The sequence below is a fragment of the Aegilops tauschii genome, chromosome 5 (assembly GCF_002575655.3).
Source record: "Aegilops tauschii subsp. strangulata cultivar AL8/78 chromosome 5, Aet v6.0, whole genome shotgun sequence".
Taxonomy (NCBI): Eukaryota; Viridiplantae; Streptophyta; class Magnoliopsida; order Poales; family Poaceae; genus Aegilops; species Aegilops tauschii.
The window spans coordinates 199,409,415-199,437,331 of record NC_053039.3 but is presented as its reverse complement, the minus strand read 5'-3'; positions in this window follow the sequence as shown (position 1 = coordinate 199,437,331).

Here is a 27,917-nt window from a genome sequence, read left to right as displayed (position 1 = left end):
GTGTCCTTCTTCTCCACATGAATAGCATGACTTAATGCATGGTTTAATTGGGTCTTCTTGGGGTGTGTCCTCCACCTCTTCCTTCATCACAGGTTCTTCTAAAATTTCCATGAGGGCTCCTTCCATTACTTCTTTCTTTTGCTGTACGGTTCTTTGTACCATGGGGTAAATGTGACACTGAGCAGGGTAGTGGGTAGTCCCTTCACACAAGAAACAAGTAATCTGCCTAGTTGGGCATTCTTCAGCTGGGTGACTTCCTTCACAATTAGGGCATTCGTCCTTGTGTTCTTTATGGGTGTGTCCTATTTCTCCACAAATCTTGCATGCACAAGGTTTCTTCATATTATTTCCATAAGTCCTCAACTTCTGGGACACAAGACGAGATCTTTGCAGAGTCAACTTAAATTCTTTCCAAGTGGTTACTCCTTGCCATCCATTGATGGTTTGGTACAACCTCCACCAAGTAGCAGCACCTCTTTCAAAGCACTGAAGAGCATGCTGGGTCATATCTTTTCCGACTATAGTGTTATTCTTCATGTGATCCTCCATGTTCTGAATCCATCGGTCTGTCTCCAATTGACTCATCAGTCCAGAAAATACAAGCTCATCTCCATTCGTCCTCTATTGGGTCCATGGGTTTGGGGTGGGATAAGAGAGATAGAGAGGGATACACACAGAGGGATACACATAATGCAAACAATAGTTTTGAAAAGACGGATTTTATCTTGTGGCTGTTGGAAAAACATCAAACAAAATGACAGCTCACAATCGTCGCATCTAACGTAGGTATATAACAGGGGTTTGGTCTTCTAAAGGTCAATAAATCTTCAAGATCGACAAACTCTTCAAGTCTTGTTCATGTCTCCAATGGCTTCTTCCGATCGTGCTTGTCTTTCTTAAGTTCTTTTGCCAGATCATCTCTGTTGACGCGAAGTCTCTCGTGACGTCCTTTAATATTCTGGAGTTGCATTCCAAACTTCTGGGTTTCAAGAACCTTAACATGAACCATGATCCTACTGTCCTTCAGTTCCTGACGAATCTCCGGTATCTCGAGGTTTTGCTCCTCCAGCTTGGCTACTTTCAGCTTCTGGGTCCTGAGTTCTTCACTAAACACTTCTTTGTCAAATACGGCTTCCTGAAGGTCCATCTAAAAATTCTTCAGGTAATACTCCAGATCCTGGTGATACACCATCTAAGATTAAAACTTCATCTTTTGCTGATAGGTGCTCCATCAGCCTTCTACCATCCAATCCTTCCATGCATATGCACGCTTAACTCAGCACGGTGAAAATAGCATAAGCGAGCGATAACCTCATGGATAGCCGTGTTTCTTCCCTTGTCATTGCCATGAGCTATCATTCCATAGTGGATATGTCCTGCCTTATAGTTTTCTTGACAAAAACTGAGTTTTAACACTCCATGTTCCGGTCTTTCTCCGACACTCCTTGATCTCGGGTATTGACAACTTCCATAGTCTGACAAGTTCCATAAGGGTAGCCTTCCTAGGTCATATCAATCCGGAAATTCTTCAGAGCCTTCAAATTCTCCAAGTCTTCGGGGTCTTCAACCATTGAGGTTTCCATTATTCTAATGCACGGTAAAATCCTCTTCATTCCGAAGTGGTCTTAGTTGTCCGATATCTTGTACTTCTTGGAGTGGTCTCATCAGTCAAATCTTCATGTGGTCAAATGGGAGAAGGGGTATGGTCTAACTAAAAGGGAATATTTGAATAAGCTCAAAAGAGAAGAGAGGTAAAAGATATTTTTGAAAATGAAGTTGTAGAGAAAAACTTTCCTATGGGCTTGCCAGTTTCTAGGGGTCACGTTCTACAGTCAACATGTGCTCTGATACCATCTTGTAGCGACCCGACCTCAGACGGTCAAGTCTCTGTGCTTAAGTGTCATCCCTGGATCGGTATTCTGACACACACAGTACTCGAGGATTTATAACAGAGGTAAATCACATGTATAAAATAACGTAAATACTATTACCTCAATCCAAATAGCGGAAGTAACAACAAGGTTGTGGATTCCCATCAACACCAACGGCAAAGGTGAGTGTAGAAATTGTAACCCTAACGTATCACTTACTCGTCGTAAGAATCCTGCAACATGAGACGTTGCAGCCACAAAGGGTCAGTACATTGAATGTACTGGCAAATTCACACCATAGGATAATGATGAATAATAACTATCACTACATGCATATATGGCTAGTGGAGGCTCTATGGTTAACAATGTGATAGAGGCGAAGGTGTCCCGATGTTTCGATGAGATAACTTTCGTTTTCTGTGGGAGTCGACTTTGACGATCCGACTACGAACGTGCGAAGACGTCGCGCCTTAGCAATCGCTAAACCAACTTCTGAGGGTTATTGACCACGCGGGAGCACGATCAACCTGACCACGAGGGTCTATTTCCTGCGAGCAAACGAAGAACAAGCAAGAAACTGAGATTGCAATCTAGATATTGCGAATATAAGAGGAAAGCTTTATTAATGAAGGTGGGGTTCTGTGACGCCTTGGTCTGGTTGTTGGACACAAACGAAGTACGCGAAGTTGCAGCTATGGCGAACTTTTGATCTAAACAAAACCCAAAGTCTAAACGGTGCCCTAAGGGCTGTGTATATGGAGGAAGAGGGGGGAATTTCGTGGCCCTTGGGGAAGGGGTCCGAAACCAATCCTATCTCTCGTTTCCCCACATATACGGACTCTAAAAACAGCCTATACTTATGTATTTCGAAATTACATGGGCCTGGCCCAATAATAAGGTGACGCAGGACCTAGAATAGCCTCTGGATGAAATTTATGAAGTGGCATCTTGTATATTTCGTCCAAGGCTTCATGCACTCCTTACGGTGGCTTCAAAGTCCTGAAATCGTCACTTGTAACTCCGTTCTTGTTCTCCTTGCGCATGCCATCAACTCCATGCTTGTTCTTGCTCCAATGTTCATCCTTCTCCAAGCTAGGCCCTTCATTTGTAAGCAAAACAAATGTATCCAATTTAGGCAGCATCATATTCTCATGAACATTAGAATCATTACCAAGAAACGAAAGTACCTGGTAATTTAATTGGCGTGCGCGAGCTCTAGTAATTGGTCCAGTATATGTAATAGTAGGGGCTGTGGGTGTAACAATGGTATTGATGTCCTCATCATCCTCCCCTTCTTGAAATGAAGTCGTCCTCGACGGAAGCTCATCTTCCTCACCCAAATAAGGCTTCAAATACGCAATGTTAAAAGTGGGACTAACCCCAAAATCTGCAGGTAGCTCAAGTTTATATGCATTATCATTTATTTTCTCTAACACCTTAAAAGGACCAGCAGCACATGGCATTAGCTTTGATTTGCGCAAATTGGGAAATCTATCCTTACGCAAATGTACCCAAACGAGATCTCCAGGTGCAAACACAACATGTTATCTACCCTTATCTCCCGCAAGTTTATATCTAGCATTCATACGCTCAATGTTTTCCTTAGTTGACTCATGCATTTTCAAAATCAATTCAGCACGTTGTTTAGCATCCAAATTAACCTTCTCCGAAGATGGAAGAGGCAACAAATCAATAGGTGCACGAGGTAGGAAACCATACACAATTTCAAAAGGGCACATCTTAGTAGTAGAATGCAACGAATGATTATAAGCAAATTCAATATGAGGCAAGCATTCTTCCCACATTTTCTTATTATTCTTCAAAACAGCCCTAAGCATAGTAGACAATGTTCTATTGACTACTTCAGTTTGACCATCAGTTTGGGGGTGACATGTAGTACTAAAAAGCAGTTTAGTCCCCAACTTAGCCCATAAACATCTCCAAAAGTGGCTAAGAAATTTAGTATCACGATCTGAAACGAGAGTATTTGGCACACCATGCAAGCGAATAATTTCACGAAAGAACAAATCAGCAACATCAACAACATCATCGCTTTTATGACATGGTATAAAGTGTGCCATTTTTGAGAATCTATCCACGACAACAAATATGCAATCCCTCCCCTTCTTTGTTCGAGGTAAACCAAAAAAAAGTCCATAGATATATCCTCCCAAGGAACACTAGGTACAGGAAAAGGCATATATAAACCATGAGGATTGAGTCGTGACTTAGCTTTTTGACATCTGTGCAGCGAGCAACAAAACGCTCAACATCCCGTCTCATCTTTGGCCAAACGAAATGTGTAGCAAGTATATCCTCCGTCTTCTTCACGCCAAAGTGTCCCATTAGTCCTCCTCCATGCGCCTCCTCTAACAACAAAAGACGAACGGAGCTAGCTGGAATGCATAGCTTGTTACACGAAACACAAATCCATCGTTAACGATTGACTTGTTCCATGTTCTACCTTCTTTACAATTCTGCAATACATCTTTAAATTCAGCATCATGCACATATTGATCCTTGATGGTCTCCAAACCAAATATTTTAAAGTCAAGTTGTGAAAGCATAGTATAACGACGAGACAATTCATCAGCAATAACATTTTCTTTACCCTTCTTGTGTTTAATGACATAAGGGAAAGTTTCAATGAATTCAACCCATTTAGCATGTCTACGATTCAGTTTAGCTTAACTTTTAATGTGTTTCAAAGATTCATGATCAGAATGTATAACAAATTCTTTGGGCCATAAATAATGTTGCCATGTTTCTAAAGTCCGTACAAGAGCATATAATTCTTTATCATAAGTAGAATAATTCAGACTAGGCCCACTCAATTTTTTAGAAAAGTATGCAACAGGTTTGCCATCTTGTAATAACACACCTCCTAATCCAATTCCACTAGCATCATATTCAAGCTCGAAAGTCTTATCAAAATCAGGAAGTTGGAGTAAAGGAGCATGTGTCAACTTATCTTTCAACACCGTGAAGGCTTCTTCCTGTGCGGTACCCCAAACAAAAGGCACATCCTTCTTTGTAAGCTCATTGAGAGGTGCAACAATGGTGCTGAAATCTCTCACAAAACGCCTATAGAATCCAGCGAGGCCAAGAAAACTCCTCACTTGTGTGACCGTTTTGGGCTGCGGCCAAGTCTCAATAGCTTCAATCTTGGCTTTATCAACTTCAATTCCCTATGGAGTAACAACATAGCCAAGAAAAGTACTCGTTCGGTGCAAAAGGTGCACTTCCCAAGGTTACCAAACAAACGTGCATCACGTAGAGCAATAAAAAGAGCACGTAAATGTTCCAAATGTTCTTCCAAAGATTTGCTATAAATCAGTATATCATCAAAATAGACTACCACAAATCGTCCAATGAAAGCACGTAAAACTTCGTTCATCAGTCTCATGAAAGTACTAGGTGCATTAGTTAACCCAAAAGGCATGACTAACAACTCATATAAACCAAAATTAGTTTTAAATGTTGTTTTCCATTCATCTCCCAATTTCATACGAATTTGATGGTATCCACTACGCAAATCAACTTTGGAGAATATTGTAGAGCCACTCAATTCATCAAGCATATCATCTAACCTAGGAATAGGATGACGATAACGAATAGTAATATTATTAATGCCTCTACAATCAACACACATACGCGACGTACCATCCTTTTTAGGCACTAGTATAATAGGAACAGCACAAGGACTAAGAGATTCGCGTATATAACCTTTGTCGAGCAGCTCCTGTACTTGACGCATAATCTCCTTCGTCTCCTCTAGATTGGTACGGTATGGTGCATGGTTGGGTAGCGATGCACCGGGAATTAAGTCAATTTGATGCTCAATCCCTCGAATAGGTGGTAATCCCGGTGGCACGTCTTGTGGAAAGACGTCAGCGAACTCCTGCAAAATGTTAGTGACAGCAGGGGGCAAAGAGGAAGGCACGTCCTTGAATGAAAATAATGCCTCTTTGCACACGAAAGCATAGCAAACAGATTTGCTAAAATATAGCTCATCAATATCAGATTTGGTGGCAAGTAAACATGCACTTTTCAATTTAATTTCAGAAGCAACACTAGATTGATTATTATTAGGCTTCATTTGTTGCTCAAATTCTTTTGCCACAATCTGATTTTCACTCTTATTTTTCTACTGTTTTGCTTTATTAGCTTTATTAATATCATCTTTCAAAATGGAATCAGGAGTCATAGGAAGCAAAGTAATATTTTTATCCTTATGAACAAGAGTATACTGATTGTTTCTACCATGGTGTACAGAATTTTTATCAAATTGCCATGGTCTACCAAGTAATAAGGAACATGCTTGTATAGGTACCACATCACAATCAGCATAATCAGCATATGTAGAGATACTAAAATGCACCCGAACAGTACGTGTTACCTTAACCTTGCCGCTGTTGTTGAAGCATTGGATGTAGTAAGGATGTGGATGTGGTCTTGTGGTGAGAGATAGCTTCTCTACCATCTCCATGCTAGCCAAGTTGTTGCAGCTCCCTCCATCTATGATGACGCGAATAGAACGTTCCTTCACAACTCCCTTTGTATGGAACAAATTATGCCTGATTTTGCTCAGCTTGTGTAACCTGCACACTCAAAACACGTTGAGCAACCAAACATTCATACCTGTCAGCATCTTCAGGAGCCATGTATTGCGTCTCATGATCAGAATCCCCTCCACCGTGTTCTTCACGTGTAATAAGAGCGAAAGTCTCCTCATCATAGTCACTAGCGGACTCATACCCACCATCCTCAGTAGCAATCATCACACGCTGAGATTTGTATTCTCTCGCATAATGACCTCTTCCCTTACAACGATGACAAATAATATCACTCGTGTGCCCTATTGATGCCATGGAAGAAGAAGAGCTCTATGCAGGCCCGACAGGTGTGCTCTTGGCAGATAGTGGTGGTTGTGTGTTGCTTTCTTGTATCACGGTTGGAGGTGGCACCTGATGGAGGTGCTGGTGCAGTGGAAGTAGAGGATGCACGTGGTGTCCATGATGAAGGTCGACCTGCAGAAAAGTTAGTTCGCGCTAATGCCTGTCGATCCTGCACTTCACGTTCAGCTTTACAAGCAAGATGGAATAAACGAGTGATATTATTATACTCCTTATACTTTAGAATGGTCTGAATCTCTCTATTTAATCCACCCATAAAACATGCAAGCATAGCTTCATTATCCTCAACAATACCACATCTAATCATGCCTGTTTGTAATTCCTGATAATATTCCTCTACAGAATTTTTTCCTTGTCTTAAACGCTGCAATTTTTGAAGTAATTCACGTTGATAATATGGTGGAACCCAACAAGTATGCATAGCAGTTTTCAAAGCAGCCCAAGTAGTTGGAATATTATTCGGATATAATCTACGATGTCCAGACCACCACACACAAGCAAAACTAGTGAAAGCACAAAGTGCAGCAGCAACACGTCTCTCCTCGGGATATTCTAAACATGTAAAACGTTGTTCGGTTTCTAACTCCCAAGTAAGATATATATCAGGAACATATCTACCCTCAAATGGTGGAATATTCAATTTCAGTTTAGGAAGATGGCCATGATCTCGTACCTGAGCTGGCAATGCAGCCCTACCATTGCGATTATTGCGTGTGGACGTCCGGGTGCTGGTGGTTGCACGTAGTTCTGATTTTGATCAACTTCATCCTCGTAATCTCCCGCATAATCATCCTCCTCCCCATCAGCAGCAGGAGCCACAGAAGTATCAACAGCAGCACCAACAGTTTGGCCAGGCTCAAGAGGGACACGGCTCGCTCGGCGGAGGGCTGTTTCGCGACGTGGAGGTAGTCGTTGTTGTTCTTGTTGTGGCAGAGGTGCGGCAGGTGCAGCCGGTGGTGGTTGTGGAAGACGCGCAAGCACTTCATTAAATTTTTTATCGAGCGTTGTCTCGAACGTCTTCTCAAAGCCAGTTATCTTATCCATGGCCTCTTCAAAATTGTTCAGCACATCTTGCAACTGTTCAGTCATCATTTGCTGAAATTTATCATGCAACTCCTTATTCGTCATGTTCTCCCAGTCAATCTCGTCGGCTTGTGATCCTGGCATGGTTAGCAGCAATAGAAACACACAAGAATATGATCCTACAGACTACTAACAAGTGGTGGTGGTGGTGGGTGTCACAAATCCGTCAAGCAAATCTCAAATTCTTACCAGTTCTTACCCAGCAGCAGGCGGTGATCGGCAACCGATGTAGTCAAAACTCTCAAAGCTTGGATAGAGCGATTACCAGGGAGAGTCAAATGCACGATGTAGATGTATGTGGAGCTGGGAAGGCTTATAATATGGTAGCAAAAAGGGTCAGCAATAATCAATTCAGAGATGCAAAGTTGAATAAATGCTCAACGATGGTACTGTGCTGGTCCTAGGCTAGACCGTGCTAGAGACGCGAGCCTAGAACACTAACAAAATCACAGCGCTGCACGTAAACAAGGGAGGAGCACACTTTGAATTTTTTTCTCTTTTTTTGGCACTTTTTGCACTTTTTTTCCTCTCTTTTTTTGCTCCGCAACAATTTTTTTTTGAAAAAGTCTACAAATGGCATAAAAACTGCCTTGCCAGATTTTTTTTGAAACTGGAACTATTTTTCTACTGCGGGTTACACGAAAATTCGGGAGTCGGACTTGGTCACGACTCGGAGTATGGCGAGATCGGGAAATCCAAAACAAAGCAACAATTGCTGGACTCGGACTGGTGGCGAAGATGAATCTGGTGGAAACTCGGACTGGTGGCGGATATATGCAGGGTGGTGGAACACGGACTGGTGTCGAATCTGTGATGGAGGTGGACACGGATTAGTGTGATGGTGGTGGATATGTGGTATATGGCAGCGGCGATGACGATGGTGGTATATGGCAGCGGTGATGACAATGGCGGTATCTGGCAGCGGTGATGACGATGGTGCGGCGGCGGCGTGATAACTTGTGAACAGAACTCGAAACTCTAAAGGACTAGACACTAAGACCAGCAACTTGACACGACGATGCAACCGCAAATCCAACAAAGCAAAACCCCTAAAAAGATTATGCAAAGGCTCAGATTGGTTCGGATATGATGAACTAACCCTAATTTTTTTGTGTGGCTTTTTCGTGCACTGTAGGTATGAAGAACAGACTCGATCTAAACTACGAAAAACTATAAAATCTCACCGAGCAACCTGGAAATTTGATACCACTTGATAGAGGCGAAGGTGTCCCGATGTTTCGATGAGATAACTTTCGTTTTCTGTGGGAGTCGACTTTGACGATCCGACTACGAACGTGCGAAGACGTTGCGCCTTAGCAATTGCTTAACCAACTTCCGAGGGTTATTGACCACGCGGGAGCACGATCAACCTGACCACGAGGGTCTATTTCCTGCGAGCAAACAAAGAACAAGCAAGAAACTGAGATTGCATCTAGATATTGAGAATATAAGAGGAAAGCTATATTAATGAAGGTGGGGTTCTGTGACGCCTTGGTCTGGTTGTTGCACACAAACGAAGTACGCGAAGTTGCAGCTATGGCAAACTTTTGATCTAAACAAAACCCAAAGTCTAAACGGTGCCCTAAGGGCTGTATATATGGAGGAAGAGGGGGGGAATTTCGTGGCCCTTGGGGAAGGGGTCCGAAACCAACCCTATCTCTCGTTTCGCCACACATAGGGACTCTAAAAACAGCCTATACTTATGTATTTCGAAATTACATGGGCCTGGCCCAATAATAAGGTGACGCGGCACCTAGAATAGCCTCTGGACGAAATTTATGAAGTGGCATCTTTTATATTTCGTCCAAGGCTTCATGCACTCCTTATGGTGGCTTCAAAGTCCTGAAATCATCACTTGTAACTCTGTTCTTGTTCCCCTTGCGCATGCCATCAAATCCATGCTTGTTCTTGCTCCAATGTTCATCCTTCTCCAATCTAGGCCCTTCATTTGTAAGCAAAACAAATGTATCCAATTTAGGCAGCATCATATTCTCATGAACATTAGAATCATTACCAAGAAACGAAAGTACTTGGTAATTTAATTGGCGTACGCGAGCTCTAGTAATTGGTCCAGTATATGTAACAGTAGGGGGCTGTGGGTGTGACAATGGTATTGATGTCCTCATCACAATGTTTTTGCGAAAAGCCAATTTTTCCCTACTACAAAGGAATATGTTTTATTTAACTACAAAGTTTGTTGAAAACATTGAGAATGGTACCCCCATCTCAATCCCAATTAAAAAGTTAACAGCCCAACAAATTAATTATATAGAGTGATGAGATCAACATGATAATCCAAGAACCAGATACTCAAGATGTCCATAACCGGGGACACGACTAATCATGATTAGTTTGTACACTCTGCAGAGGTTTGCGCACTTTTCCCCACAAGACTCGATCTCCTCCATTGGATTTCTCGCACTACATGATGTTTGAGAAACGATGACCGAGAAACAGTCTTTCAGACGCATTAACTCTAACCCCGGGTAGATAGTACCAACCTACATCACCCTACATCTGCTAGCCTACCACTATGCTAGAGCCCATAATACTTTGTGGCTGCACACGGAAGTTTCTAGCATGAATAATCTTATGATCCCTTTGAGCCTGGGTGGCGGACCATAGGTTGATCACACGGTATATCCCCGGGATCTCCTAGGACAACACTGGTATATCCCCAGGTGTCCGGGCAAGTCCACTGGTATATCCCCAGGGTGCCCCTAGCAATCCACCCAGATGTGTATTAAAGTAGCCACCTTAAGTTAAACCTTAGTTAACAAATAGTCTCTCACATCTTTCATGAATTCTCTCAAACCAATCCACGTCTACGAGCATAGCATAGCAGTATAAGCATAACGTAGTAGTAACTCCCAAGGTTTGAATGCAGGACAATAGGTTCCTACCTCGTCAACTACTTCCCAATACCCACATGTTATCAATCCTACTCATGCAATGTTTGAGGGCTGAAACTAATGCATAAAAACTGGGTAGTAAAAGGGATATGATCAAAGTGTGTACTTGCCTGTACTGATGATGAAGAGGATTCGCACTCATAACTCCTGATAGTTCTACTCGTCACACTCCGGTCAATCTATCGTGAGCAAGCAATAGTAACCACACATAAGCAATCACTCAAAAGATCGGAAAGAACGAAGAAGACAATTCAGAAAACATCAAAACCAATCAAATAACTCTTGCAACATAAAACAATTTCTAACAGTACCAAAATTATGTGAATTTGGCCTTATCAGAAAGTTTAGGTCAAGAGCTTCGATTTGCAAAAAAAGAATCGACTAAATCAGACTTATAAAACTCAAGTTATGATCAAAAGAAGTTCAAATTCGAAACTGTTTGAATTAAAATTTTAAAACTTTCAAAAATATGTTTAAGTTGTTTTACTGGATAGGGGATCATAACGAAGAAGTGGGCATTTGTTTCGTTGGATTTGGACAAACGAGCGAAAAGGATTGATAGATTGAAGATGAGGGGCTAATCTGCGAAGAAAAATGTTCACAGATGGGTCCCTGGCCGAAATCTAAAATAAAAAGAAAAATTCTATCGAACGAACGTTCGCTACAGAAGCATATGCGATGAAAACCGTTCACTACAAAGGCATAACCAGTGAACGTTAGCTATTTAGATCTAACTAAAAACAAAACCGATCTAATAAAAATAAAACCGGACTAATATAATAAAACCGGGAGGGTTTGGCTTATACCGGTTCGCGACGGTTCGAAGAAAACCGGCGGGTCGGGCGGACCGGGGCGGCAGATCGGGTTTCGGCCGGCGGACTTCGGCGCAGGCGTCGGGACGGCGGCGGCCGGAGCAGCGGCTGGCGGTGGTGGCGCGGCAGGGCAGCGGCGAGCGGCGTCAGCGGCGCGGGGCGGCGCAGCGCGGCAGCGGCGATCTGCAGCGGGGCGGCGCGAGATGCGGGAGTAGGCGGCGGCGCGAGCAGAGTGGGAAACGGGGCCCGGGGCGGCGGCTTTATAGTAGGGGAGGCGGGATGCGTGGGGAAGGGGCAGCGCAAGGCGGCGGTGGAGCGTGTCCCGATTGGATACGGGGCGCGGCGGCGGCGGACGCCGTGCGGGAGGCGGACGCGGTCGGCTGAGCCCTCGGCCGGCCTAGTCGGCGACGGGGAAATTTTGGTTTTTTTACATTTTTTAGACAAAGAAATAAATAATAAAAACAAAATAAATAAGAATATTATATAGGCATATAATATATCAAAATTTTCAAAAAAAGATTTTCTACCACTTGAACATTTTTGTAAAATCAAATAAAATACACACAAATTTAAATAAGGCAGAGAGTGCTGCAGCTCTCATAAAATCGAATAAAAATCATTTTAAAAATACCAAAATGATTTCAAATTTATTTCTCTCCAATTTTCTAATGTAGGGAATCATTTTACCCTAATTTCTGTATATTTTATTTTTGGAGAAAAATAATTTGAATAAAAATCCAAATAACTCCAAATTGAAAATAATTTCAAAAGGACTTTAAATTTGTTCCTTTTAAACTTCCAACTCATATTTCATATGTTTGAAGAAGTCATTTTATCTTCTCTCATGAAAATCATTGAGTTGCATGAAGTTTCTGATGTTGAAAATATTTCCAAATGGAATTCAAATCTTTTCAAAAACCCTTTTCATTTATTTAAATGGAAGAAGACATGTCATCTTCTCTCCAGGGTTTTGTGGTGAAAAGAATTTGAATTCATGGAGATCATGAATGCAAAAATGAAAGTTTGGGAAGGTCCTTTTATTCCCTCTCATTTAACTTTCAAAAAGTTTTGAATTTCACTCAGTTTTACAAAAGCAACCACACCACAATCAAACAATCAATCAAATCTATTTATTTATTTATTATAACATTCCAAAATTTAGAATTTTGGGATGTTATAAACGTACGTGTGTGACAGCCAATAATAGGAGGGCATTCCAGGCATCGGTCAAACTATGTGGAAACAATATCTCCACTTTGGAGCACACAAAATTTTGGGGTGGCGCGCTAGAACGTGTCATGAGAAAATGAAATTCTTTCAAGGACTGCCTTATAAAGGACCAGTTTTCACTAAAATGGTCATAACTTGGTCATTCGGAGTCTGTTTCGTACCCACAAGTACTCAAAATGCCCGTGACAAGCGTGGGAATCTAGAAAATACTTCCGGATTGCGTAGGAGGCTCGGAGGACCCTCAAATTTGGCCCCTAAGCTGGAATTTTTGCCCCTGAAAGTCAAAGAACATCATTTGCCCTACTTTTCAGGCAAGTTTCTGAATCCATTGGCATTCCTTTGGAAGGAAATCTGTGAGACTATGGTGATTATTAACATTACTCTGTTTGGTAAGAACAAACATTGAATTCTACACATGCTCTATGATCCAAGGAATGCCATTTGGTTGTAGATTCAAGAAAATAAGGCGACTATAAGCCTCATTCTCCTTGTTTTTGCCAAGTGGCATGCCATAATGTACGGGTGTGACAGCCAATAGTAGGAGGGCATTCCTAGCATCGGTCAACATATATGTGGAAACAATATCTCCACTATGGAGGACAAAAAATTTTGGGGCGGCGCGCCAGAACGCGTCACGAGAAATGAAATTATTTCAACGACTGCCATATAAAGGACCGGTGTTCACTAAAACGGTCATTACTTGGTCATTCGGAGTCTGTTTCGAACCCACAAGTACTCAGAATGCTTGCGACGAGCGTGGGAATCTAGAAAATATTTCCGGCTTGCGCAGGAGGCCCGAAGGACCCTGAAATTCAGCCTCTAAGCTGGACTTTTTGCCCAGGAAAGTCAAAGAACATCATTTGCTGCTGCTTTTCAAACAAGTTTATGAATCCATTGGCACTCCTTTGGAATGAAATCCGAGAGATTATGGTGAGTATAAACATTAGTCCATCTGGTAAGTACAAACGTTGCATTCTGCACATGCTCTATGATCCGGGGAATCCCATTTGGTTGTAAATTCAAGAAAATAAGGCGACTATAAGCCTTATTGTCCTTCTTTTTGTCGTGTGGCATGTCTTAACGTACGTGTGCGACATCCAATAATAGGAGGGCATTCCTGGCATCGGTTAATATATATATATATGTGGAAACAATATCTCCACTATGGAGGACATAAAATTTTGGGGCGGTGCGCCAGAACGCGTCACGAGAAAATGAAATTCTTTCAAGGACTGCCATATAAAGGACCGATCTTCACTAAAACGGTCATAACTTGGTCATTAGGAGTCCGTTTCGGACCCACAAATTCTCAAAATGCTCGCGACGAGCGTGGGAATCTAGAAAATACTTCCGGCTAGCGCAGGAGGCCCGGAGCACCCTCAGATTTGGCCCCAAAGCTGGACTTTTTGCCCCTGAAAGTAAAAGAACATCATTTGCCGCTGCTTTTCAGACAAGTTTCTGAATCCATTGGCACTCCTTTAGAAGGAAATCCGAGAGATTATGGTGAGTATAAACATTAGTCCGTCTGGTAAGGACAAACGTTGCATTCTGCACATGCTCTATGATCCGGGGAATCCCATTTGGTCGTAGATTCAAGAAAATAAGGCGACTATAAGCCTTATTCTCCTTGTTTTTGCAGTGTGGCATGCCGCAACGTACGTGCGTGACAGCCAATAATAGGAGGTCATTCCTGGCATCGGTCAACATATATGTGGAAACAATATCTCTACTATGGAGGACACAAAAATTTGAGGTGGCGCGCTAGAACGCGTCACGAGAAAATGAAATTCATTTAAGGACTGCCATATAAAGGACCGATCTTCACTAAAACGGTCATAACTTGGTCATTAGGAGTCCGTTTCGGACCCACAAGTTCTCAAAATGCTCGCGACGAGCGTGGGAATCTAGAAAATACTTCCGGCTAGCGCAGGAGGCCCGGAGCACCCTCAGATTTCGCCCCAAAGCTGGACTTTTTGCCCCTGAAAGTAAAAGAACATCATTTGCCGCTGCTTTTCAGACAAGTTTCTGTATCCATTGGCACTCATTTGGAAGGAAATCTGAGAAATTATGGTGATTATAAACATTAGTCCGTCTGGTAAGGACAAACGTTGCATTCTGCCATGCTCTATGATCCGAGGAATCCCATTTGGTCGTAGATTCAAGAAAATAAGGCGACTATAAGCCTTATTCTCCTTGTTTTTCCATGTGGCATGCCAGAACCTACGTGTGTGACAGCCAATAATAGGAGGGCATTCCCGGCATAGGTCAATATATATGTGGAAATAATATCTCCACTATGGAGGACATATAATTTTGGGGCGGCGTGCCAGAACGCATCACGAGAAAATGAAATTCTTTCAAGGACTGCCATATAAAGAGGTAAAACGGTCAAAACTTGGTCATTCGGAGTCCGTTTCGGACCCACAAGTACACAAAATGCTCTTGAGGAGCGTGGGTATCTAGAAAATACTTCCGCCATGCGCAGGAGGCCCGGAGGACCCTCTAATTCGGCCTCTAAGCTGGACTTTTTGGCCCTGAAAGTCAAAGAACATCATTGGCCGCTGCTTTTCATACAAGTTTCTGAATCCATTGCCACTCCTTTGGAAGGAAATCCGAGAGATTATGGTGAGTATAAACTTTACTCTGTCTGGTAAGGACAATCGTTGCATTCTGCAGATGCTCTATGATCCGGGGAATCCCATTTGGTCGTAGATTCAAGAAAATAAGGCGACTATAAGCCTTATTCTCCTTGTTTTTGCGGTGTGGCATGTCGCAACGTACGTGTGTGACAGCCAATAATAGGAGGTCATTCCTGGCATCTGTCAACATATATGTGGAAACAATATCTCTACTATGGAGGACACAAAAATTTGAGGTGGCGCGCTAGAACGCGTCACGAGAAAATGAAATTCTTTCAAGGACTGCCATATAAAGGACCAGTGTTCACTAAAATGGTCATAACTTGGTCATTCGGAGTCTGTTTCGTACCCACAAGTACTCAAAATGCTCGTGACAAGCGTGGGAATCTAGAAAATACTTCCGGCTTGCGCAGGAGGCTCGGAGGACCCTCAAATTTGGCCCCTAAGCTGGAATTTTTGTCGCTGAAAATCAAAGAACATCATTTGCCGCTACTTTTCAGGCAAGTTTCTGAATCCATTGGCATTCCTTTGGAAGGAAATCCGAGAGACTATGGTGATTATAAACATTACTCTGTTTGGTAAGAACAAACATTGCATTCTACACATGCTCTATGATCCAAGGAATGCCATTTGGTTGTAGATTCAAGAAAATAAGGCGACTATAAGCCTTATTCTCCTTCTTTGTGCCGTGTGGCATGCCATAATGTACGGGTGTGACAGCAAATAATAGGAGGGCATTCCTGGCATCGGTCAACATATATGTGGAAACAATATCTCCACTATGGAGGACACAAAATTTTGGGGCGGCGCGCTAGAACGCGTCACTAGAAAATGAAATTATTTCAACGACTGCCATATAAAGGACCGGTGTTCACTAAAACGGTCATTCCTTGGTCATTCGGAGTCTGTTTCGAACCGACAAGTACTCAAAATTCTTCTGATGCATGGGAATCTAGAAAATACTTCCAGCTTGCGCAGGAGGCCCGGAGGACCCTCTAATTCGGCCTATAAGCTGGACTTTTTGGCCCTGAAAGTCAAAGAACATCATTGGCCACTGCTTTTCACCCAAGTTTCTGAATCCATTGGCACTCCTTTGGAAGGAAATCCGAGAGATTATGGTGAGTATAAACATTACTCAGTCTGGTAAGGACAATCGTTGCATTCTCCACGTGCTCTATGATCCGGGGAATTCTATTGGTTGTAAATTCGAGAAAATAAGGCGACTATAAGCCTTATTCTCCTTGTTTTCGCCATGTGGCATGTCGTAACGTACGTGTGTGACAGCCAATAATAGGAGGGCATTCCTGGCATCGGTCAACATATATGTGGAAACAATATCTCCACTATGGAGGACATCAGATTTTGGGGCGGCGCGCCAGAATACGTCATGAGAAAACGAAATTATTTCAACGACTGCCATATAAAGGACCGTTGTTCACTAAATCGGTCATTACTTGGTCATTAGGAGTCTGTTTCGAACCGAGAAGTACTCATAATGCTCGCGATGCATGGGAATCTAGAAAATACTTCCGGCTTGCGCAGGAGGCCAGGAGGACCCTCTAATTCGGCCTTTAAGCTGGACTTTTTGGCCCTGAAAGTCAAAGAACATCATTGGCCGCTGCTTTTCATACAAGTTTCTGAATCCATTGGCACTCCTTTGGAAGGAAATCCGAGAGATTATGGTGGGTATAAACTTTACTCTGTCTGGTAAGGACAATCGTTGCATTCTGCAGATGCTCTATGATCCGGGGAATCCCATTTGGTCGTAGATTCAAGAAAATAAGGCGACTATAAGCCTTATTCTCCTTGTTTTTGCAGTGTGGCATGCCGCAACGTACGTGTGTGACAGCCAATAATAGGAGGTCATTCCTGGCATCGGTCAACATATATGTGGAAACAATATCTCTACTATGGAGGACACAAAAATTTGAGGTGGCGCGCTAGAACGCGTCACGAGAAAATGTAATTCTTTCAAGGACTGCCATATAAAGGACCAGTGTTCACTAAAATGGTCATAACTTGGTCATTCGGAGTCTGTTTCGTACCCACAAGTACTCAAAATGCTCGTGACAAGCGTGGGAATCTAGAAAATACTTCCGGCTTGCGCAGGAGGCTCGGAGGACCCTTAAATTTGGCCCCTAAGCTGGAATTTTTGCCGCTGAAAATCAAAGAACATTATTTGCCGCTGCTTTTCAGGCAAGTTTCTGAATCCATTGGCATTCCTTTGGAAGGAAATCCGAGAGATTATGGTGATTATAAACATTACTCTGTTTGGTAAGAACAAACATTGCATTCTACACATGCTCTATGATCCAAGGAATGCCATTTGGTTGTAGATGCAAGAAAATAAGGCGACTATAAGCCTTATTCTCCTTGTTTTTGCCGTGTGGCATGCCATAATGTCCGGGTGTGACAGCAAATAATAGGAGGGCATTCCTGGCATCGGTCAACATATATGTGGAAACAATATCTACACTATGGAGGACACAAAATTTTGGGGCGGCGCGCTAGAACGCGTCACTAGAAAATGAAATTATTTCAACGACTGCCATATAAAGGACCGATGTTCACTAAAACGGTCATTCCTTGGTCATACGGAGTCTGTTTTGAACCGACAAGTACTCAAAATGCTCGCGATGCATGGGAATCTAGAAAATACTTCCAGCTTGCGCAGGAGGCCCGGAGGACCCTCTAATTCGGCCTATAAGCTGGACTTTTTGGCCCTGAAAGTCAAAGAACATCATTGGCCACTGCTTTTCACACAAGTTTCTGAATCCATTGGCACTCCTTTGGAAGGAAATCCGAGAGATTATGGTGAGTATAAACATTACTCAGTCTGGTAAGGACAATCGTTGCATTCTCCACGTGCTCTATGATCCGGGGAATTCCATTGGTTGTAAATTCGAGAAAATAAGGCGACTATAAGCCTTATTCTCCTTGTTTTCGCCGTGTGGCATGTCGTAACGTACGTGTGTGACAGCCAATAATAGGAGGGCATTCCTGGCATCGGTCAACATATATGTGGAAACAATATCTCCACTATGGAGGACATCAGATTTTGGGGCGGCGCGCCAGAATACGTCATGAGAAAACGAAATTATTTCAACGACTGCCATATAAAGGACCGTTGTTCACTAAATCGGTCATTACTTGGTCATTAGGAGTCTGTTTCGAACCGAGAAGTACTCATAATGCTCGCGATGCATGGGAATCTAGAAAATACTTCCGGCTTGCGAAGGAGGCCCAGAGGACCCTCTAATTCGGCCTTTAAGCTGGAATTTTTGGCCCTGAAAGTCAAAGAACATCATTGGCCGCTACTTTTCATACAAGTTTCTGAATCCATTGGCACTCCTTTGGAAGGAAATCCGAGAGATTATGGTGGGTATAAACTTTACTCTGTCTGGTAAGGACAATCGTTGCATTCTGCAGATGCTCTATGATCCGGGGAATCCCATTTGGTCGTAGATTCAAGAAAATAAGGCGACTATAAGCCTTATTCTCCTTGTTTTTGCAGTGTGGCATGCCGCAACGTACGTGTGTGACAGCCAATAATAGGAGGTCATTCCTGGCATCGGTCAACATATATGTGGAAACAATATCTCTACTATGGAGGACACAAAAATTTGAGGTGGCGCGCTAGAACGCGTCACGAAAAAATGTAATTCTTTCAAGGACTGCCATATAAAGGACCAGTGTTCACTAAAATGGTCATAACTTGGTCATTCGGAGTCCGTTTCATACCCACAAGTACTCAAAATGGTCGTGACAAGCGTGGCAATCTAGAAAATACTTCCGGCTTGAGCAAGAGGCCTGGTGGACCCTTTAATTCAGCCCCTAAGCTGGACTTTTTGCCCCTGAAAGTCAAAGAACATAATTTGCCGCTGCTTTTCAGACAAGTTTCTGAATCCATTGGCACTCCTTTGGAAGGAAATCCGAGAGATTATGGTGATTATAAACATTACTCTCTTTGGTAAGGACCAACGTTGCATTCTACACATGCTCTATCATCCGAGGAATCCCATTTGGTTGTAGATTCAAGAAAATAAGGCGACTATAAGCCTTATTCTCCTTTTTTTGCCGTGTGGCATGCCATAATGTACGGGTGTGACAGCAAATAATAGGAGGGCATTCCTGGCATCGGTCAACATATATGTGGAAACAATATCTCCACTATGGAGGACACAAAATTTTGGGGCGGCGCGCAAGAACGCATTACTAGAAAATGAAATTATTTCAACAACTACCATATAAAGGACCGGTGTTCACTAAAACGGTCATTCCTTGGTCATTCGGAGTCTGTTTCGAACCGACAAGTACTCAAAATGCTGGCGATGCATGGGAATCTAGAAAATACTTCCAGCTTGCGCAGGAGGCCCGGAGGACCCTCTAATTAGGCCTATAAGCTGGACTTTTTGGCCCTGAAAGTCAAAGAACATCATTGGCCACTGCTTTTCGCACAAGTTTCTGAATCCATTGGCACTCCTTTGGAAGGAAATCCGAGAGATTATGGTGAGTATAAACATTACTCAGTCTGGTAAGGACAATCGTTGCATTCTCCACGTGCTCTATGATCCGGGGAATTCCATTGGTTGTAAATTCAAGAAAATAAGAAGACTATAAGCCTTATTCTCCTTGTTTTCGCCGTGTGGCATGTCGTAACGTACGTGTGTGACAGCCAATAATAGGAGGGCATTCCTGGCATCGGTCAACATATATGTGGAAACAATATCTCCACTATGGAGGACATCAGATTTTGGGGCGGCGCGCCAGAATACGTCATGAGAAAACGAAATTATTTCAACGACTGCCATATAAAGGACCGTTGTTCACTAAATCAGTCATTACTTGGTCATTAGGAGTCTGTTTCGAACCGAGAAGTACTCATAATGCTCGCGATGCATGGAAATCTAGAAAATACTTCCGGCTTGCGCAGGAGGCCCAGAGGACCCTCTAATTCGGCCTCTAAGCTGGACTTTTTGGCCCTGAAAGTCAAAGAACATCATTGGCCGCTGCTTTTCATACAAGTTTCTGAATCCATTGGCACTCCTTTGGAAGGAAATCCGAGAGATTATGGTGAGTATAAACTTTACTCTGTCTGGTAAGGACAATCGTTGCATTCTGCAGATGCTCTATGATCCGGGGAATCCCATTTGGTCGTAGATTCAAGAAAATAAGGCGACTATAAGCCTTATTCTCCTTGTTTTTGTAGTGTGGCATGCCGCAACGTACGTGTGTGACAGCCAATAATAGGAGGTCATTCCTGGCATCGGTCAACATATATGTGGAAACAATATCTCTACTATGGAGGACACAAAAATTTGAGGTGGCGCGCTAGAACGCGTCACGAGAAAATGAAATTCTTTCAAGGACTGCCATATAAAGGACCATTGTTCACTAAAATGGTCATAACTTGGTCATTCGGAGTCCGTTTCATACCCACAAGTACTCAAAATGCTCGTGACAAGCGTGGCAATCTAGAAAATACTTCCGGCTTGTGCAGGAGGCCTGGTGGACCCTTTAATTCAGCCCCTAAGCTGGACTTTTTGCCCCTGAAAGTCAAAGAACATAATTTGCCGCTGCTTTTCAGACAAGTTTCTGAATCCATTGGCACTCCTTTGGAAGGAAATTCGAGAGATTATGGTGATTATAAACATTACTCTCTTTGGTAAGGACCAACGTTGCATTCTACACATGCTCTATCATCTGAGGAATCCCATTTGGTTGTAGATAAAAGAAAATAAGGCGACTATAAGCCTTATTCTCCTTGTTTTTGCCATGTGGCATGCCATAACGTACGTGTGTGACAGCCAATAATAGGAGGGCATTCCTGGCATCGGTCAACATATATGTGGAAACAATATCTCACGATGGAGGACAGAAAATTATGGGGCGGCGCGCCACAACGCGTCGCGAGATAATGAAATTATTTCAAGGACTGCCATATAAAGGACAGGTGTTCACTAAAACGGTCATTACTTGGTCATTCGGAGTCTGTTTCGAACCCACAAGTACTCAAAATGCTCGCGACGAGCGTGGGAATCTAGAAAATACTTCCGGCTTGTGCAGGAGGCCCGAAGGACCCTGAAATTCAGCCTCTAAGCTGGACTTTTTGCCCATGAAAGTCAAAGAACATCATTTGCCGCTGCTTTTCAAACAAGTTTACGAATCCATTGGCACTCCTTTGGAACCAAATCCGAGAGATTATGGTGAGTATAAACATTTGTCCATCTGGTACGGACAAACGTTGCATTCTGCACATGCTCTACGATCCGGGGAATCCCATTTGGTTGTAAATTCAAGAAAATAAGGCGACTATAAGCCTTATTGTCCTTGTTTTTGTCGCGTGGCATGTCGTAACGTACGTGTGTGACAGCCAATAATTGGAGGGCATTCCTGGCATTGGTTAATATATATGTGGAAATAATATCTCCACTATGGAGGATACAAATTTTTGGGGCGGCGCGCCAGAACGCGTCACGAGAAAATGAAATTATTTCAAGGACTGCCATATAAAGGACCGGTGTTTACTAAAACGGTCATTACTTGGTCATTCAGAGTCTGTTTCGAACCCACAAGTACTCAAAATGCTCGCGACGAGCGTGAGAATCTGTAAGATACTTCCGGCTTGCGCAGGAGGCCCGAAGGACCCTGAAATTCAACCTCTAAGCTGGACGTTTTGCCCCTAAAAGTCAAAGAACATCATTGGTCGATGCTTTTCACACAAGTTTCTGAATCCATTGGCACTCCTTTGGAAGGAAATCCGAGAGATGATGGTGAGTATAAACATTAGTCCGTCTGGTAAGGACAAACATTGCATTCTGCACATGCTCTATGATCCGGGGAATCCCATTTGGTTGTAAATTCAAGAAAATGAGGCGACTATAAGCCTTATTGTCCTTGTTTTTGCCGTGTGGCATGTCGTAACGTACGTGTGTGATAGCCAACAATAGGGGGGCATTCCTGGCATAGGTCAATATATATGTGGAAACAATATCTCCACTATGGAGGACATAAAATTTTGGGGCAGTGCGCCAGAACGCTTCACAAGTGATGTAGGGTAGAACCCTAGTGGCCCGATCTTTCATGATTGGAGTGGATTCCACGAAGAACACGAAGAACACGAGGGGGAAACGCGAGGGGAAACACGAGAGAATCACTCAAACCCACAAGAACAATCACACATGTGCTAGATCCTCGAAACACAAGAGATACACGATCCACGAACAACAAGGGACGATACATAGGGTAACCGGTTCTTCTCCGTGAGGAGGTCTTGAGGGGGTCTTCTCCGAGAGGAGGTCTTGAATACGCTTGGGGTATCTTCTCCGAAGAGGTCGTGAGCTCCGAGGAGAAGGTAACCAAGTGGATGAGAAAAGCTCTATCTCTAAAATGAGCTCGCGATGCATGGGAATCTAGAAAATACTTCCAGCTTGCGCAGGAGGCCCGGAGGACCCTCTAATTCGGCCTATAAGCTGGACTTTTTGGCCCTGAAAGTCAAAGAACATCATTGGCCACTGCTTTTCACACAAGTTTCTGAATCCATTGGCACTCCTTTGGAAGGAAATCCGAGAGATTATGGTGAGTATAAACATTACTCAGTCTGGTAAGGACAATCGTTGCATTCTCCACGTGCTCTATGATCCAGGGAATTCCATTGGTTGTAAATTCGAGAAAATAAGGCAACTATAAGCCTTATTCTCCTTGTTTTCGCCGTGTGGCATGTCGTAACGTACGTGTGTGACAGCCAATAATAGGAGGGCATTCCTGGCATCGGTCAACATATATGTGGAAACAATATCTCCACTATGGAGGACATCAGATTTTGGGGCGGCGCGCCAGAATACGTCATGAGAAAACGAAATTATTTCAACGACTGCCATATAAAGGACCGTTGTTCACTAAATCGGTCATTACTTGGTCATTAGGAGTCTGTTTCGAACCGAGAAGTACTCATAATGCTCGCGATGCATGGGAATCTAGAAAATACTTCCGGCTTGCGCAGGAGGCCCAGAGGACCCTCTAATTCGGCCTTTAAGCTGGACTTTTTGGCCCTGAAAGTCAAAGAACATCATTCGCCGCTGCTTTTCATACAAGTTTCTGAATCCATTGGCACTCCTTTGGAAGGAAATCCGAGAGATTATGGTGGGTATAAACTTTACTCTGTCTGGTAAGGACAATCGTTGCATTCTGCAGATGCTCTATGATCCGGGGAATCCCATTTGGTCGTAGATTCAAGAAAATAAGGCGACTATAAGCCTTATTCTCCTTGTTTTTGCAGTGTGGCATGCCGCAACGTATGTGTGTGACAGCCAATAATAGGAGGTCATTCCTGGCATCGGTCAACATATATGTGGAAACAATATCTCTACTATGGAGGACACAAAAATTTGAGGTGGCGTGCTAGAACGCGTCACGAGAAAATGTAATTCTTTCAAGGACTGCCATATAAAGGACCAGTGTTCACTAAAATGGTCATAACTTGGTCATTCGGAGTCCGTTTCATACCCACAAGTACTCAAAATGCTCGTGACAAGCGTGGCAATCTAGAAAATACTTCCGGCTTGTGCAAGAGGCCTGGTGGACCCTTTAATTCAGCCCCTAAGCTGGACTTTTTGCCCCTGAAAGTCAAAGAACATAATTTGCCGCTGCTTTTCAAACAAGTTTCTGAATCCATTGGCACTCCTTTGGATGGAAATCCGAGAGATTATGGTGATTATAAACATTACTCTCTTTGGTAAGGACCAACGTTGCATTCTACACATGCTCTATCATCCGAGGAATCCCATTTGGTTGTAGATTCAAGAAAATAAGGCGACTATAAGCCTTATTCGCCTTGTTTTTGCCGTGTGGCATGCCATAATGTACGGGTGTGACAGCAAATAATAGGAGGGCATTCCTGGCATCGGTCAACATATATGTGGAAACAATATCTCCACTATGGAGGACACAAAATTTTGGGGCGGCGCGCCAGAACGCGTTACTAGAAAATGAAATTATTTCAACGACTGCCATATAAAGGACCGGTGTTCACTAAAACGGTCATTCCTTGGTCATTCGGAGTCTGTTTCGAACCGACAAGTACTCAAAATGCTCGCGATGCATGGGAATCTAGAAAATACTTCCAGCTTGCGCAGGAGGCCCGGAGGACCCTCTAATTCGGCCTATAAGCTGGACTTTTTGGCCCTGAAAGTCAAAGAACATCATTGGCCACTGCTTTTCGCACAAGTTTCTGAATCCATTGGCACTCCTTTGGAAGGAAATCCGAGAGATTATGGTGAGTATAAACATTACTCAGTCTGGTAAGGACAATCGTTGCATTCTCCACGTGCTCTATGATCCGGGGAATTCCATTGGTTGTAAATTCAAGAAAATAAGAAGACTATAAGCCTTATTCTCCTTGTTTTCGCCGTGTGGCATGTCGTAACGTACGTGTGTGACAGCCAATAATAGGAGGGCATTCCTGGCATCGGTCAACATATATGTGGAAACAATATCTCCACTATGGAGGACATCAGATTTTGGGGCGGCGCGCCAGAATACGTCATGAGAAAACGAAATTATTTCAACGACTGCCATATAAAGGACCGTTGTTCACTAAATCAGTCATTACTTGGTCATTAGGAGTCTGTTTCGAACCGAGAAGTACTCATAATGCTCGCGATGCATGGGAATCTAGAAAATACTTCCGGCTTGCGCAGGAGGCCCAGAGGACCCTCTAATTCGGCCTCTAAGCTGGACTTTTTGGCCCTGAAAGTCAAAGAACATCATTGGCCGCTGCTTTTCATACAAGTTTCTGAATCCATTGGCACTCCTTTGGAAGGAAATCCGAGAGATTATGGTGAGTATAAACTTTACTCTGTCTGGTAAGGACAATCGTTGCATTCTGCAGATGCTCTATAATCCGGGGAATCCCATTTGGTCGTAGATTCAAGAAAATAAGGCGACTATAAGCCTTATTCTCCTTGTTTTTGCAGTGTGGCATGCCGCAACGTACGTGTGTGACAGCCAATAATAGGAGGTCATTCCTGGCATCGGTCAACATATATGTGGAAACAATATCTCTACTATGGAGGACACAAAAATTTGAGGTGGCGCGCTAGAACGCGTCACGAGAAAATGAAATTCTTTCAAGGACTGCCATATAAAGGACCATTGTTCACTAAAATGGTCATAACTTGGTCATTCGGAGTCCGTTTCATACCCACAAGTACTCAAAATGCTCGTGACAAGCGTGGCAATCTAGAAAATACTTCCGGCTTGTGCAGGAGGCCTGGTGGACCCTTTAATTCAGCCCCTAAGCTGGACTTTTTGCCCCTGAAAGTCAAAGAACATAATTTGCCGCTGCTCTTCAGACAAGTTTCTGAATCTATTGGCACTCCTTTGGAAGGAAATTCGAGAGATTATGGTGATTATAAACATTACTCTCTTTGGTAAGGACCAACGTTGCATTCTACACATGCTCTATCATCCGAGGAATCCCATTTGGTTGTAGATTCAAGAAAATAAGGCGACTATAAGCCTTATTCTCCTTGTTTTTGCCATGTGGCATGCCATAACGTACGTGTGTGACAGCCAATAATAGGAGGGCATTCCTGGCATCGGTCAACATATATGTGGAAAAATTATCTCCACGATGGAGGATAGAAAATTTTGGGGCGGCGCGCCACAACGCGTCGCGAGATAATGAAATTATTTCAAGGACTGCCATATAAAGGACAGGTGTTCACTAAAACGGTCATTACTTGGTCATTCGGAGTCTGTTTCGAACCCACAAGTACTCAAAATGCTCGCGACGAGCGTGGGAATCTAGAAAATACTTCCGGCTTGTGCAGGAGGCCCGAAGGACCCTGAAATTCAGCCTCTAAGCTGGACTTTTTGCCCATGAAAGTCAAAGAACATCATTTGCCGCTGCTTTTCAAACAAGTTTATGAATCCATTGGCACTCCTTTGGAACCAAATCCGAGAGATTATGGTGAGTATAAACATTTGTCCATCTGGTACGGACAAACGTTCCATTCTGCACATGCTCTACGATCCGGGGAATTCCATTGGTTGTAAATTAAAGAAAATAAGGCGACTATAAGCCTTATTCTCCTTGTTTTCGCCGTGTGGCATGTCGTAACGTACGTGTGTGACAGCCAATAATAGGAGGGCATTCCTGGCATCGGTCAACATATATGTGGAAACAATATCTCCACTATGGAGGACATCAGATTTTGGGGCGGCGCGCCAGAATACGTCATGAGAAAACGAAATTATTTCAACGACTGCCATATAAAGGACCGTTGTTCACTAAATCAGTCATTACTTGGTCATTAGGAGTCTGTTTCGAAACCGAGAAGTACTCATAATGCTCGCGATGCATGGGAATCTAGAAAATACTTCCGGCTTGCGCAGCAGGCCCAGAGGACCCTCTAATTCGGCCTCTAAGCTGGACTTTTTGGCCCTGAAAGTCAAAGAACATCATTGGCCGCTGCTTTTCATACAAGTTTCTGAATCCATTGGCACTCCTTTGGAAGGAAATCCGAGAGATTATGGTGAGTATAAACTTTACTCTGTCTGGTAAGGACAATCGTTGCATTCTGCAGATGCTCTATGATCCGGGGAATCCCATTTGGTCGTAGATTCAAGAAAATAAGGCGACTATAAGCCTTATTCTCCTTGTTTTTGCAGTGTGGCATGCCGCAACGTACGTGTGTGACAGCCAATAATAGGAGGTCATTCCTGGCATCGGTCAACATATATGTGGAAACAATATCTCTACTATGGAGGACACAAAAATTTGAGGTGGCGCGCTAGAACGCGTCACGAGAAAATGAAATTCTTTCAAGGACTGCCATATAAAGGACCATTGTTCACTAAAATGGTCATAACTTGGTCATTTGGAGTCCGTTTCATACCCACAAGTACTCAAAATGCTCGTGACAAGCGTGGCAATCTAGAAAATACTTCCGGCTTGTGCAGGAGGCCTGGTGGACCCTATAATTCAGCCCCTAAGCTGGACTTTTTGCCCCTGAAAGTCAAAGAACATAATTTGCCGCTGCTTTTCAGACAAGTTTCTGAATCCATTGGCACTCCTTTGGAAGGAAATTCGAGAGATTATGGTGATTATAAACATTACTCTCTTTGGTAAGGACCAACGTTGCATTCTACACATGCTCTATCATCCAAGGAATCCCATTTGGTTGTAGATTCAAGAAAATAAGGCGACTATAAGCCTTATTCTCCTTGTTTTTGCCATGTGGCATGCCATAACGTACGTGTGTGACAGCCAATAATAGGAGGGCATTCCTGGCATCGGTCAACATATATGTGGAAAAATTATCTCCACGATGGAGGACAGAAAATTTTGGGGCGGCGCGCCACAACGCGTCGCGAGATAATGAAATTATTTCAAGGACTGCCATATAAAGGACAGGTGTTCACTAAAACGGTCATTACTTGGTCATTCGGA